This window comes from Aquarana catesbeiana, linkage group LG01 (assembly GCF_042186555.1).
Source record: "Aquarana catesbeiana isolate 2022-GZ linkage group LG01, ASM4218655v1, whole genome shotgun sequence".
NCBI lineage: Eukaryota > Metazoa > Chordata > Amphibia > Anura > Ranidae > Aquarana > Aquarana catesbeiana.
Genome location: NC_133324.1, coordinates 898486431 through 898501452, shown reverse-complemented (window position 1 = coordinate 898501452; position 15022 = coordinate 898486431). Strand labels below are relative to the sequence as shown.

At 44.2% G+C, this 15022-nt stretch overlaps 1 protein-coding gene across 1 annotated transcript in view; it reads right to left on the bottom strand.

The window, feature by feature from the left end:
• CTBP1 (C-terminal binding protein 1) overlaps positions 1-15022 on the bottom strand; it is a 767834-nt gene that overhangs the window by 491989 nt on the left and 260823 nt on the right. The gene's annotated exons all lie outside the window — the stretch shown is intronic.

Genomic DNA, 15022 nt, shown 5'->3' with positions numbered 1-15022 from the left:
TGGCAAGGTTCTCCATCATGCTGGAAAAGGTATTGTTTCTTACCAAACTGTACTTGGATGGTTGGAAGTTGCTCTCGAAAGGATGTTTTTGTACCATTCTTTATTCATGGCTGTGTTCTTGGCAAAATTGTGAGTGAGCCCAGTCCCTTTGCTGAGAAGCAACCCCACACATGAATGATCTCAGGATGCTTTACTGTTGGCATGACACAGGACTGATAGTAGCGATTTCTTCTTTTCTTCTCCTGACAAGGTTTTTTCCGGATGCCCCAAACAATCAGAAAGTGGATACGTCAGAGAAAATGACTTTACCCTAGTCCTCAGCAGTCCAATCCCTGTACCTTTTGTAGAATATCAGCCTGTCCCTGACGTTTTTCCTGAAGAGAAGTGGCTTCTTCCATGCCCTTCTTGACACCGGGCCATCCTCCAAAAGTCTTTGCCTCACTGTGTTTGCAAATGCACTCACACCTGCCTGCTGCCATTCCTGAGCAAGCTCTGTACTGGTGGTGCCCTTATCCCACAGTTGAATCAACGTTCATTTTCATGGCAAAGAGGGACTTTTCAATTAATTTTAATTAATTTGTTTACTCTTCATAACATTCTGGATTATATGCAAATTGTAATCATAAAATCTGAGGCCGCAGACTGTGAAATCTAAAATTTGTGTCATTCTCAAAACTTTTGGCCACGGCTGTATATATCTATCTATTTATATATATTTATATATATGGTTTTTTCTTCTTTTTACCTTTTATATTTTTTTTCAACCTGACAACTATGTAACTATGAAATGGCGACAAACTATGTACATTATTTTATCTATAGGCAACGATTTAAAAGCCTTTATAGGTTGCCACTTTAAAGTTTCACAGGAGGTCTGGTGGTAGAATTATTGCTCTCAATCTGATGTTTTCAGTGATACCTCACATGTGTGGTGCTGTTTACGTACTGACGTGGGACCGTTGTGTGCGTTCACCTTTGTGTGCGAGCATGGGGGGACGGGGGGCGTTTAAAAAAAAATGTCTTATTTTATTATTTATTTATTTTATTTTTACACACAACCCTTAAAATGGTTTGATCACTTCCCTTAATCACATCCCTTGTGATATCAATAGGCAGTCTATTAGAACCCAGATCTCTCTTCTGCCCTTAAAAGCTTGGGATCATACCAAGATTGGTATGATCCAATGCTTATTTCAAACCAAGAATGGTTTGTTTACAACTGATGAAACTGGAAGTGATGAAATGCTTGTTGCTTCTGGTTTCTTATGCCGTGTACACACGAGCAGACTTTCAACGGACTGAACTCCGAAGGACTTTTTGACGGATTTTCGACGGAGTTCCGACGCAACGGACTTGCCTACACACGATCACACCAAAGTCAGACTGATTCGAACGTGATGACGTACGACCAGACTAGAATAAGGAAGTTCATAGCCAGAAACCAATAGCTGCCCTTGCGTCGTTCGTCCGTCGGACTAGCATACAGACGAACAAATTTTTCGACCGGACTCGAGTCAGTCATTTGAAACATGTTCTATTTCTAAAGTCTGTCTGATTTTTCAGGTCTGATGAAGCCCACACACGATCGAATTGTCCAGCGGACCTTTGCTGTCGAAAAGTCCAGTCATGTGTACACGGCATTAGACCATAGAGATGATCAGAGCCATTCCAGTGGGATGGGAGAGCTTGGGAAGGCGGCAGAAGGGGGGCCAACCCCCCTCCTACCGCTTGCAAAAGCAATCCAGCATCTATTTAGCCTCTAGGATTGCTTTTACATAAAAGTCCATCACTGGCCGAAAAGAACAATACAGGGATGATAACCACTTAAAGTCCTATGACATACTGGTACTGATCTTGCCTTCATACAACAAGATTAAAGAAGGTGTTCAAGAGATTCATACCTTTTTCTGACAGAAGAATAAAAGCAGTAACCTAAAATCCCTATGTAAATGTTTGGAATTTGTTCTGACCCTACGATTCTTCTAGGCTTAATAGCTTCTGGTTTTACCAGAGTTCCAAAACCAACACAGGGACAGCAGTCACCCCAAACATTTGTAAACCTGCGTCTGTCGGCATACCTGAACAATGCCTAGATTTTTCTGACCGGCTCTTTCAACAAAAGTTAATAGGAATTAGATGAAATTTGATCTGTGTCTGTCCAGTTTTAAGCTAGTCATACATAGCTAGATTTTTTCTCATTCAGCTAAACAGTATGGATGGTGGAATCTCGGCACGGCTGCCTGAATATAATGGCACTGCAGAACTGCGACTGCATCTGATAAGATGCAATTACTGTCCTGACAATAATTTTCCATCCAATTCAGTCAGCTTTTAAAGGGACTTATGTTGAGTTTTGATGTGCCTGCATGGCCAGACACAGCTCGAACTTTGACCGATTTATTAGAAATCACCACCCATGGTAAAAGGAAAGAAAACTGTATAATCTATGGCTTGCTTAAGTTTATTCTATACTAGCTCTTGTCTATTGCATTTGACTGAAGCCATTCCCAGTAGTAAATACTTGAACCTGTGTTGGAAGAGCCATATTGACTGTGACTAGATACAAGCAGCTGAACCGAGAAACACTGAACAGAAGCCAACATGACACTGTTAGTAGAGCTGAACTCCAACCTAAACTTTGTTTTCTAGCTTTGGCTAGGCTGAGGAAGAGTTAGATCCTCCGTATGCCCACTGGAGAGCGAAAACACTACAGTAAATGAGGAGAAATCTCTCCAAAGTGAGGGTAACCTGGAAGCTGTCAGTGGAACAATTATCCTTACTGAAAGATTTGCCCTTTATTCTAAATTGTAAAATTTTACATTTTCCTATCTAACCAGCAGTAGATACACTTGGCCGTTCCCTGACATATTTTGGACTAAGCCTCTTTACTCTAAGAACCAGCAAGGTTTATGAAGACAACAATATCCATCAGGCCTACCTAAGGTCAACAAACCAAAGCACATCAATTAATTTGTTGGAAGGATAAACAGAAGACAAATAAGACCGCTTTGAGTCTTCATTATGTTTCTCTCCCATGGCCTATAAAATTAGACACACCATCTCTAGAAAGTGGCAGTTTATTCAATAGGTTAGTAAATGAGCTGAAAGAGCAAAAAGACCAAAATTATGTGTTTCAAGGCTGCAAAATGAGATAGGACCAGTTGGTTCAGGGTGAGTTTGAGGAATGAAAGATCAAAAACAATAGCAGTCTGGTTTGGTTCCAAAACTGAATTGTATGGGTGGGTGCCCTTATCAAAATCTAATAGGGTGGTCATCGGTGGGTATCTGCACTTTGTACATATTGTTATTACATACAGAAATAAGTTGTTTATGGTTTTTACTAGATTGGGAAAACTATAAGGACAATAAATGATAGGAACATGTGTGTTTTATTGCTACGAGTGTAGCAATCATAGGTGTGCACAGTCTATTACATTAGGGTGTGCACCCCAAAGCTCAAACACACATGAACGCCACCTGCTGTCACAGGGGGGGGCTCTGATGTTGGGAGACAGTTGATTGGGAGCATATTACCTTTCATCTTAAGTATAGGTGTAATGTGTTCCTAGTTGAACCTAGCCTTTAATATAATGGGGGCATTTACACTGGCCACAGGCACCCCAACCACCCACCTGGTGCCACCCCTGGATAATGCTAATGCACATGGGGTGATTAGGGTGTGCTCAGGCACGCCCGGCACACCCTGTGCGCATGCCTATGGTAGCAATTCTAATTGTGTTCAGCCAGTCTTGTGTCTCACACTCCTCCCAATATGCACCCTTTTTTATTCTTGCAGGGACCTGGGAAGAAATAATACATTACCAAATAGCATGTGTGGACACCTGACTGTCATGCCTACCTGAACTATTTTGTCAAAAGTATTGGGACACCTGCCTTTACACACACATGAACATTATTGGCATCCCAGTCTTAGTCCGTAGGTTTTAATATTGAGTTGGCCCACCCTTTGCAGCTATAACAGCGTCAGCTCTTCTGGGAAGGCTGTCCACAAGGTTTAGGAGTGTGTCTATGGGAATGTTTGACCATTGTTCCAGAAGCGCATTTGTGAGGTCAGGCACTGATGTTGGATGCAGGGCTGTCTTTAAGGCGGGGCAAAAGGGGCAGCTGCCCAGGGCCCAATCATTTTTGTTGGGCCCAAAGCAGCTGCCCCTTAAGCTTGCCATAGGTGTAATATCTTGGATCGCTCCTAGCTACAGGGGCCCGTGCGGCCTCCCTGTCATCGGTGTAGCTGATCGATCTCCCCTCCCACCACTGCACGAGCCACTACGGGTCTCTGATTGGCTGTCCTATGACAGGGGAGAGGCGCAGCCGGGGTTGTCTGTGTACTAAACCCTATCGCCCCTCCTCCTCCTGTCAGCAGCCGGCTCTCTAATCACTGCTTGTTCTTCCCCCTCAGGCTAAGCAGAACAAGCAGCCAATCAGGTGGAATATCTAGGGTCGCTCCTAGCTACAGGGGCCTGCGCGGCCTGCATGTCATTCATATCTCGTCATTCATATCAATGTAGCTGAGCGGCGATCTCTCCTCCCACCACTGCACGGGCCACTTCGGGTCTCTGATTGGCTGTGCTATGACAGGGGCGAGGTGCAGCTGTGAGTTGCCTGTGTACTTGCAACCCGCTGGCCCGACCCCCTCCTCCCCTCCTCCTGTCAGCAGCCGGCTCTGTCTAATCACTGCTTGTTCTTCCACCTCCCTCTGGCTAAGCAGAACAAGCAGCCAATCAGAAAAGAATGAAGGGACATGATGGGACATGTAGTCCCATGGTACCTGAACTATACCCTGCTTTTAAACAAAGAGGGAGCGAGATTTGCCCGCGCCAAAAGTCACAAGGACAGTGCAGTGGAACAGTTCACCCCAGAGACTGAGCTGCTGAAAAACCACCAAGCAAGTACCATGTAGGGAAGACTGCAAGAGAGAGAGGGTCATGTTGCTGAGCCACTGCCAGGATATGGACCTTGCTGCACTGCCTACTGGAGTTGTCATAGGCAACCCTGGACACCCGATTGAAGGGACCACTGCTGCTTTGTCGCTGGATCTGGTAAGAAGGCTTTGCAGCCACTACATGCTACCACCACTAGAGCATGATCTATTAGGAACTACCTTGGGAGGTGATCGCAGCTTGTGGGGCAAACAGGTGTGCTGTTGTGAGAGACTTAGGTCAGCCATAGACAGAGCAATTTTCTTTCCTGCAACCCGTGGTTGCAGATAAGTAAGTTGCTTGATTCCCCTATCAACACAGTCTGTGTGGATGGGGCAATCCCTCCTGCTGAGCCAGTGCCCTTTTCAGGCAGGGGGTGGGGAAGTCGTCCCCACTAGAAGAATGCAGTGAATATTGCTAGTGGTTATAACAACTGCTAGGAATAATTGCACGTAAAATCCTTCAGGCTGGTTGTACCCAAGTTGATCGATCGATGGCAGCTACAGAGTGGAACTAGCAGATCCCAAGGGAAGCACATGATGACCCTTTCAATGCTAGAAGATCCCTGCTGGAAATTTCATGCATTTCTATTAGGGTTCTGCTAGCAAAGAAATGGTTAATCATACACTTCCAACACAGATCTGAGAGGGTTAATCATGCACTTCCAAGTGGGATCTCATCTGCCAGCAATAAAAGGGTTAATTGTGTCCAGTTACCCCACACCTCCCCAGTCCATGGTATGCAGGCAGTAAGGAAATGTGCCGTAACCTTCAGCAACCAATCCGTGAGCCATAATGACATGCTGTAATCTCTTGAAAACAATCAGTGAGCCATAATGATGTGCAGTAACCTCTAGAAACCAATCAGTGAACAGTAATAATGTGCAGTCACCTCTAGCAACCAATCAGTGAATTGTAATAATGTGCAGTAACTTCTAGCAACCACTCAGCAAGCAGAAGTGATGTGGTGTAACATCTAGCTCAGTGAGCTGTAATGTGTGCTGTAACCTCTAGCAACCAGTCAACAAGTGGTAATGATATGCTGCATCCTCTGGCAACCAATCTCAATCGGTGCCTGATCTGCTCTAGTAAACTGATTTTGAGTCTACCTGCTCTCAGAGCAGGCGGAGAGAGAATTGCATGGGGGCGGGGGAAATTGCATGGGGGCCAGGGCACAGGTGTTTGCCCTGGCTCACAGTCTCCACGCTAATTCATCCCAAAGATGTTCTATCGGGTTGAGGTCAGGACTCTGTGCAGGCCAGTCAAGTTCCTCCACCCCAAACTCACTCATCCATGTATTTTTGGACCTTGCTTTGTGCACTGGTGTGCAGTCATGTTGGAACAGGAAGGAGGCCATCCCCAAACTGTTCCCACAAAGTAAGGGGCCAAGCTCAAGCCCTGAATAACAACCCTACACCATGATCCCCCCTCCACCAAATGATTTGGACCAGTGCACAAAGCACCGCATTCCTGTTCAAATCACATGCGATTCTTTGCAGTGCATTTTTAAACCATTCATTTTGTATGGGCTCAAATTGCACCGCAAAAGTATTGGAGCATTTGCATAATTACTCGTGCAAATGCTTTGTACCCCCAGTATTGGTGCAACCCTCATTTTTTTGCACGAGGATCTATGGGTGCATTTGCATATCTCCCACACATTTTAAATGTGCATGCATCAAACCTTGTGACAACTGTTTGTGAAAGGTCCTTTTATCTTCCAAAATGACTGTGCCCTGTGCCAGTGGCTTAGTGTGGGCATGGGCACAGGGGCAGGTGCAAACTTCTTAGGGGCGCAAAATCATATCTCAGTTCTGGTTTCCGTTGGACCATCCCCTTATTTAAAAAAAAAAATTCATTCCACAGATTCGGGCTGAGTCTTGGAGCCCAGTGAAAATTGCATTGGGGGTTCATATGACCTGGGGGTGAAGGGTGGGCAGGGCATGGTGGAGTTAGTAAGAGGAGATTTGTGCTGGGGGGGAGTGATTTGGACTAGAAGAGGGGGATTGGAGGGGGGAGAATTTGTGCTACAACCCCAATTTCAAAATCACCTTATTTCTTTCTTAAAATGGTACATATTCTCAGCTTAAACATTTAATGTTTTCTATTTTATATTATGAATAAAATATGGGTTTATGAGATTTGCAAATCATACATTCTGTTTTTATGCAGATTTTTCACAGTGTTCCAATTTTTTTTGGAATTGGGGTTGTAAAACGGGGAGGGGGATTTGTGCTAAAAAGGGGATTTGAGACTGTATATATTGGACATTACATACTCATGTCTTAGCAATTGCTAATTGCTAAGCAGACTATTTATTCTTCCTTGACCACTTCAGCCCCGGAAAGATTTACCCCCTTCCTGACCAGGCCATTTTTTGCGATACGGCACTGCGTCACTTTAACTGACAATTGCGCGGTCGTGCGACGTTGTATCCAAACAAAATTAACGTACTTTTTTCCCCACAAATAGAACTTTCTTTTGGTGGTATTTCATCACCTCTGTAGTGGTTTTTTTTTTGCGCTATAAACAAAAAAAGAGCGAAAATTTAGAAAAAAAAAAAATTTTTCCTATAATAAATATCCCCCAATTCTTTAAAAAAAAAAAACACAATTTTTTTCCTCAGTTTAGGCCGTATTCTTCTACATATTTTTGGTTAAAAAATAGCAATAAGCATTTATTGATTGGTTTGTGCAAAAGTTATAGTGACTACAAAATAGGGGATAGATTTATGGCATTTTTATTATAATTTTTTTTTACTAGTAGTGGCGGTGATCTGCAATTTTTATTGGGACTGCGATATTGCGGCGGACAAATCGGACACTATTGACACTTTTTTGGGACCATTGACATTTATACAGCGAGCAGAGCTAAAAATAGCCACTGATTACTGTATAAATGTCACTGGCATGGAAGGGGTTAACACTAGGGGGGCGATCAAGGGGTTACTGGTGTTCCCTCAGTGTGTTCTAACTGTGGGGGGACTGCCAAAGGGAGGAGACTGATCGGTGTTCCTATATACTAGGAACACACAATCTGTCTCCTCTCCCCTGTCAGATTGTGGAATTGTGTGTTTACACACACAGATCCTCGTTCTGGCTCTGTCAGGAGCGATCGCGTGTGCCCGGCGGATATTGCGGCCACCGGGCATGCGCATCGGCTCAGTACAGCGGCGCGCGCGCGCCCCCTTCTCACCCTTAAATCAGCCGCTGTACAGCTAAGGCGATTTGCGCAAGTGGTTAAGGTAGGCTCAGAAAAAAGTGTTAGCTCTCTGTCTATATTCAGTGTGTACAAAAGTACATGTAATGGAATTTTTTTAATGGTTGTACTGAGGTTTATATGTGTCTGTGACACTCTTGCTTGTGGCACAGCAATCAACGTACATTTTATAGGTACTAAACCCAGGTTTTGTGTAAATAAACCTACCTGCCCCTCCCACTGATAAGTTTGGTCACACCCACTGTTTGCCGCTGCACATCACGTGTGCCACATTACTACTTTCCTTGGGATGCTCAAAGGTGCCTCCATTTTTTTACAGTCCAATCAACACCCCTGGCATGGTTTAAGGGGGTAAGGGCTGGTTTACACTAGCATTGCCCTCTGATAAGTAATCTGCAGAGGAACGCTTTTCAGAGGGCATTTGACAGGAGGTGAAGGCGTTATGCTGCCTTCTTGCCACCTGTTGTAAGCCCGCATCACCACGTCGCTACCAAGCAGGTTGTATGTGGTTGCAGGGCTGTCCATTCACTTTAATGGGTTGCATTCAGTTGGTGGTACAGCCTGCCAAAAGTGACAGGAAAGTTAATTCTTGCAGAGGTTTGGAAGTATAGCACCGCAGTTGTGGCATGTTTAGACACCTGTCTGTTGCTTTTGCAGCTTAAGGCCTGGTTCACACTGATGCGACCAGCGCTCCGACTTTGGAGCACATGTCGCATCAAAAGTCGCACCCCATTCAGTGCAATAGAACCATTCTAATTGGTGCGACTTGAGCCACTCCGACTTAGAAAAAGGTTCCTGTACTACTTTTGGTCCGACTTGCATTGACTTCTGTTAAGCCGAGGCAGTGTGAACCAGGGTTCAAGCAGAACTAAAGTTACCATTACCAATAGCAAATTTGTGCAGAAGGGACATGCAATGTCTCTAAAATAAACCTACTTGTCTGTTCGCAGTCCTCTTTATATTGTACACTGAGCTACGCATGTCAGCACAGAGCTTGTGTGGCGGGATTACTGAACTTCTGTGCATGCGCAGGAGTGGCATCACCCCACGCCAGCCAAGATGAAGATGGCCGCAGCCTTGCAGTAGAAGCCCATAGTAGATGCCGGCCCAGGATCCTGGACTACTGAAGGAGAGGTAAGTATTGCAGACTTTAGTTCTGTTAGGGGAAGTGGATGGGGGCAGTAAAAACAGACTTCGGCTGTGTGTTTTTAATGCCCCCCACCAACCACAAGTCTAAACAAACCTTAAATGTGATTGTTTATATGGTATTTAGTCATTTTAGTACTTTTTTGTTTTAAAATGACTTCTTGTTTTTTAATTAAATCAAAGTTCTCCTTTATCTGCTGGTTCACCAGTCTTAACCTCCCCTGTCCACATTGCTTGTCCTTTGCTGTACAAGATAAATGGAAAGCATAAAGGATGAAGGCAGATTATCTGACAAGCAATGACTCAGAATCCTTAGGAAAAAAACTGTGGCGGTGTTGATTATAACACACAGATTATTCATCCTTCACAGCACATATCACACCAAGATACACGGACCCAGCTCCAGAATCTGATCTGCCTTTCTTAAATGTCATGTCCCTTAAAGGACATGTTATACATATGATCTACAGATAGACAAACAATGTATTACTGGAAGAAGGCTCCACATATACACTATATTACCAAAAGTATTGGGACGCCTGCCTTTACACGCACATGAACTGTAATGGAATCCCAGTCTTAGTCCGTAGCGTTCAATATTGAGCTGACCCGCCCTTTACAGCTATAACAGCTTCAACTCTTCTGGGAAGGCTGTCCACAAGGTTTAGAAATTGTCCAAAATGTCTTGGTATGCTGACGCTTTAAGGCTTCCCTTCACTGGAACTAAGGGGCCAAGCCCAAACCCCGAAAAACAACCCCACACCATAATCCCCCCTTCACCAAATGATTTTGGAGGGGTGGCCCAATACTTTTGGCAATATAGTGTGGATGAGCGAGTTCAGGGTGGAGGAACCTGACTGGCCTGAACAGAGTCCTGACCTCAACCTGATAGGACACCTTTGGGATGAATTAGAGCGGAGACTGCGAGCCAGGCCTTCTCGTCCAACATCAGTGCCTGACCTCACAAATGCGCTTCTGCAAGAATGATCAAACATTCCCATAGACACACTCCTAAACCTTGTGGACAGCCTTCCCAGAAGAGTTGAAGCTGTTATAGCTGCAAAGGGTGGGCCAACTCAATATTGAATCCTACGGACTAAGACTGGAATGCCATTAAAGTTCATGTGCGTGTAAAGGCATGCGTCCCAATACTTTTGGTAATATAATGTAATTGTTGGCCTGGGTCATTTTAAATGTTCTATTCTAGCATGATTGTCCCCTATGCACCATACCAGGCATAGCCCCTTTCATGACTAAGCCTATTTTTGAAATTTGGTGTTTACAAGTTAAAATCCATATTTTTTGCTAGAAAATTACTTAGAGCCCCCAAACATCATATATATATATTTTAGTAGAGAATCTAGAGAATAAAATGGAGATTGTTGCAATATTTGTGCAGCGGTGTTTTAAACGCACATTTTTGGAAAAGTGACACTTTCATGAATTTTAAAAAATCCAAACAGTAAAGTTACCCCAATTTTTTTATATAATGTGAAAGATGATGTTACACCGAGTAAACAGATACCAAACATGTCACGCTTTATAATTGCACACACTCGTGGAATGGCGACAAACTACGGTACCTAAGAATTTCCATATGTGACATTTACATTTTTTTTACGATTACCAGGTTAGAGTTACAGAGGAGCTCTAGTGCTAGAATTATTGCTCTCGCTCTGATGATCGCGGCGATACCTCACATGTGTGATTTGAACACTGTTTACATATGCGGGTGCGACTTCCTTATGCGTTTTCTTTGCTGCGCGAGCTCGCGGGGACCGGGGCGCTTTAAAAAAAAAAATTTCTTATTTATTTTAATTATTTTTATATTTATAAATTGTGTTTAAAAAAAAAAAAAATGGTATGACTTTTATTGCTGTAACAAGGAATGTAAACACCCCTTGTGACAGTAATAGGTGGTGAGGTGACAGGTACTCTTTATGAAGGCATCGGGGGTCTAAAAGAGACCGGCGGGAGGCGGCGGGAGGGGGGGTTGTCCCCTCCCACTCCTCCAGTATAACAGCCGAGCGGGTTTTAGCCGCATCGGTTGTTATACTCGGATAGCCGATCGCCCGCTCTAAACAACGGTACCAGGATGATGCCTGCAGCTGCGGGCATCATTCCGGTATAACCCCGGAAAGCCGAGTACACACATCTGCGTACGCTCAGCGGGAAGGGGCTAAAGGGGTTGTAAGGTCTCCAGGTTTTTCACCTTTTTTCACCTTTCACCATTCTATGCATTAAGGTGAAAAACCTTCTGTGCTGTAGCTGCCCCCAAAGCCCCCCCTTTTTCTTACCTGAGTCGATCCGTTCCAGCTTCCGCTGCTGTCCATCAAATTCAGTGACACGGGAGCGGGGGCAGGGCTTAGTCCCGCTGTCTGTGTCAATGGAAGCAGTAGCGGGACTCGTGAGCGCGCCCGCATGGGTGCCCCCAGGGAAAGCGGCTCTCTGTGGGGGCACTTGATGAAGGGGAGGAGCCAGGACACCAGAGCACAGAGCAGGTAAGTATAACATGTTTGTTATTTTAAAAAAAAATACTTTACAATCACTTTAACCACTTGACTTTATCCCCCTTCATGACCAGGCCATTGTTTGCAATACAGCACTACGTTGCTTTAACTGACCATCGTGCAATTGTGTTATGTAACACTGTACATAAATTAAATCTATGTCCTTTTTTACCCCACCTATAGAGCTTTCTTTTGGTGGTATTTGATCACTGCTGCGGTTTTTATTTTTTGCGCTATAAACAAAAAAGGCCGACGATTTTTTAAAAAAAGAAAAAAAAACAATATTTTTTACTTTCTGCTATAACACATATACAGTATAAAAAAATTGAATAAAAATTTCTTCATACATTTAGGTGATGGATTTCCTTGCTCTGCTTTTCACTCATCCTACTTGGGACTGCAGCCGTGGTTGCGCTGGCTGACCATAGAGCTGACTGGGGACCGGAATGGCCCAATCATTTCTATGGTCTAAGAAATCGTAAGCAACAAGTATTTTGTCACTTCCAGTTTCGCCAGATGTAAACACACCATTAGTGGTTTGTAAAAAGCATCGGATCATCCAAAGCTTTAAAACTGCAACACCCACCATTTTATTCTCTAGAACAGGGGTGCCCAACCAGTGGCCCGCGGAGTCCTCTGGTGTGACCCGTGACTTCCTGCTCCAGGATGGCTGGTTGGCAATCTCAGAGCATCAGTGTTGTGAATGAAGGCGGCTGTAGGGGAGAAGCATAAGTCCCTGCTTCCTGTAAAGTGTCGCCTCCTGTCACAGGCTGAGTGATACCAAATGCACTCTGCCTGGGACAGCAACAGTCGGCGATACATGAATGGAAGACTGTTATGAAAGGTAAGTTTATTACTAAAATCACAGCGTATATCTGGACATATCTGTCCTTCAGTGATTACTGAGCTGCTTTCAAACTGATCTGAAGGTGCAGCGCAATGCACCTGCGGGGTACCTGCACTGAGCCATAGACTTCTGTTATTACCTGTGGGTTTGGTGAGCTTTCAGAAAGTGCACTACACCTGCAGGATATAATAGAAGCCTATGGCAAAGTGCAGCTAACCCACAGGAAAGCCACAGGTGCACAGCCCTGCGGTAAACCCCAGCGCATCAACTTGAAAGCAGCCTCAATGCTGCGTACACACGGTCGGAATTTCCGACAACAAATGTTCGATGGGAGCTTGTTGTTGGAAATTCCGACCCTGTGTAGGCTCCATCGGACATTTGTTGTCGGAATTTCCGACAACAAAAATTTGAGAGCTGGTTCTCAAATTTTCCGACAACAAAATCCGTTGTCGAAAATTCCGATCGTGTGTACACAATTCCGACGCACAAAATTCCACACATGCTCAGAATCAAGCAGAAGAGCCGCACTGGCTATTGAACTTCATTTTTCTCAGCTCATCGTACGTGTTGTACGTCACCGCGTTCTTGACGTTCGGAATTTCCGACAAGATTTGTGTGAACGTGTGTATGCAAGACAAGTTTGAGCCAACATCCTTCGAAAATAAATCCAGGATTGTTGTTGGAATGTCCGATCGTGTGTACGCAGCATTAGGCTCCATTCACACAATCGGTCCAACCCAATCAGACCCTCTATTCACCTCTATGGAGAAGCAGATGTAAATGGACTTGTGTCTGAGCAGATCGGATTGCAGGGCCTATAGAGTAGAGTGGGCTTTGTCCTTGTCTGCTCTGCATATGCAGAGTCCGCTCACATACCTCCCAACATTTTGAGATGGCAGTGAGGGACTCCTACTAACAAACGTATGTAGGCATAGGACACGCCCCCTGTCACACCCCTTTAAAGAAGAATTAACCAAAAAAAAGGTTAATTAAATCCACAAGGACTTTTTTTTACCACTACTATTCCTTTATATTGGCTTTTAAAATGTAGAAATGCAGCAATTTAGAAATTGGATGAAAGGTTTAGCACTGGGAAACACTTTTTGAAAGATAAAAAGTGCATTTTGTATACAACTATAGAGATCAGACCAAAATGAGGGACAAATGAGGGGGAAAGAGGGACAGAGGGACATTGCTCCAAATCAGGGACAGTTCCTCGAAATCAGGGACAGTTGGGAGCTATGCGCTCATTGTGGACCGCAACAGGTTATCAAGTCCCTTAAGTAGCCCTCGCTCTTCAAAAGGCTGGGCACCCCTGCTCTAGAACCTCTGCTTTAAAAAAAAATCTATAATGGTTGGGGTTTCTGAGTAATTTTCTAGCAAGAAAATAATGATTTTTACATGTAGGAGAGAAGTGTCAGAATAGGCCTGGTCTTCAAGTAGTTAAGTTGCTCAGTTTTGTGACAGATTTAGTACAAGTACACTTTAATATGAGTACGTCAAATGTTTCTTTGTCTGGGTGTATGCATGCATACATATACAATCTATATTCGCATCAAAACCGCTCGTATTTCACTAACTTTTTTCTGACATCTGCTAGAGGATTTATATGTCAGCGCACAGTTATTGCTGGAGGTCGGCGGTGATGGCTGATACATCATTTATTCTCAACACTATGCATTTCATGCTTGATCAGCTTCACTGCAAACAGGATGAAGTTCTAATAGAAGAGGAAAAAATATCTCATAGCGTCTCTGCCTGGGTGAGAACTGCTCGGGGGACTTGCAAAATGTCACATAACAGTACCGTGTGCACATAGGTGGAGGATATTTTTATTATATCATATAGCTGTGATCTGATGTATTAGTATGCTAGCAAAACACATATAATATGAAACATAAAACTTCCTATAATTAAAATCTTTGCGCTCTCACCTGGATTTTATTATGGACCTTGTAAAAGCATCAAGGTTAAATTAAAACACCCCATGGGTGATGTAGAGATCTGCACAGGTCTTTTTTTTTTGTGAACCAGCACCCAATCTACATCCATGACCTTAACTGCACTCTGTAAAACCCAGACCATGGCCCAACCTGAATCCTGCCTAGCTCACACCCCTAATGCCGCGTACACACGATCGGACTTTCTGGCATACTTGGTCTGGCACACTTCCCGCCGGACTTTGTCCGCCAGGTGCGCCAGACTTTAAAACGGACGAACTTGCCCACACACGACCGGACTTTCCGGCGGGCTAAGTCCGCCCGTCTTTCCGACGGACTTTCGCCGGAGTTACAGCGGACTTTCAGAATGAACGGACTTGCCCACACATGGACAAGTCCATTCATTTTGAACGTGACTCGGGTA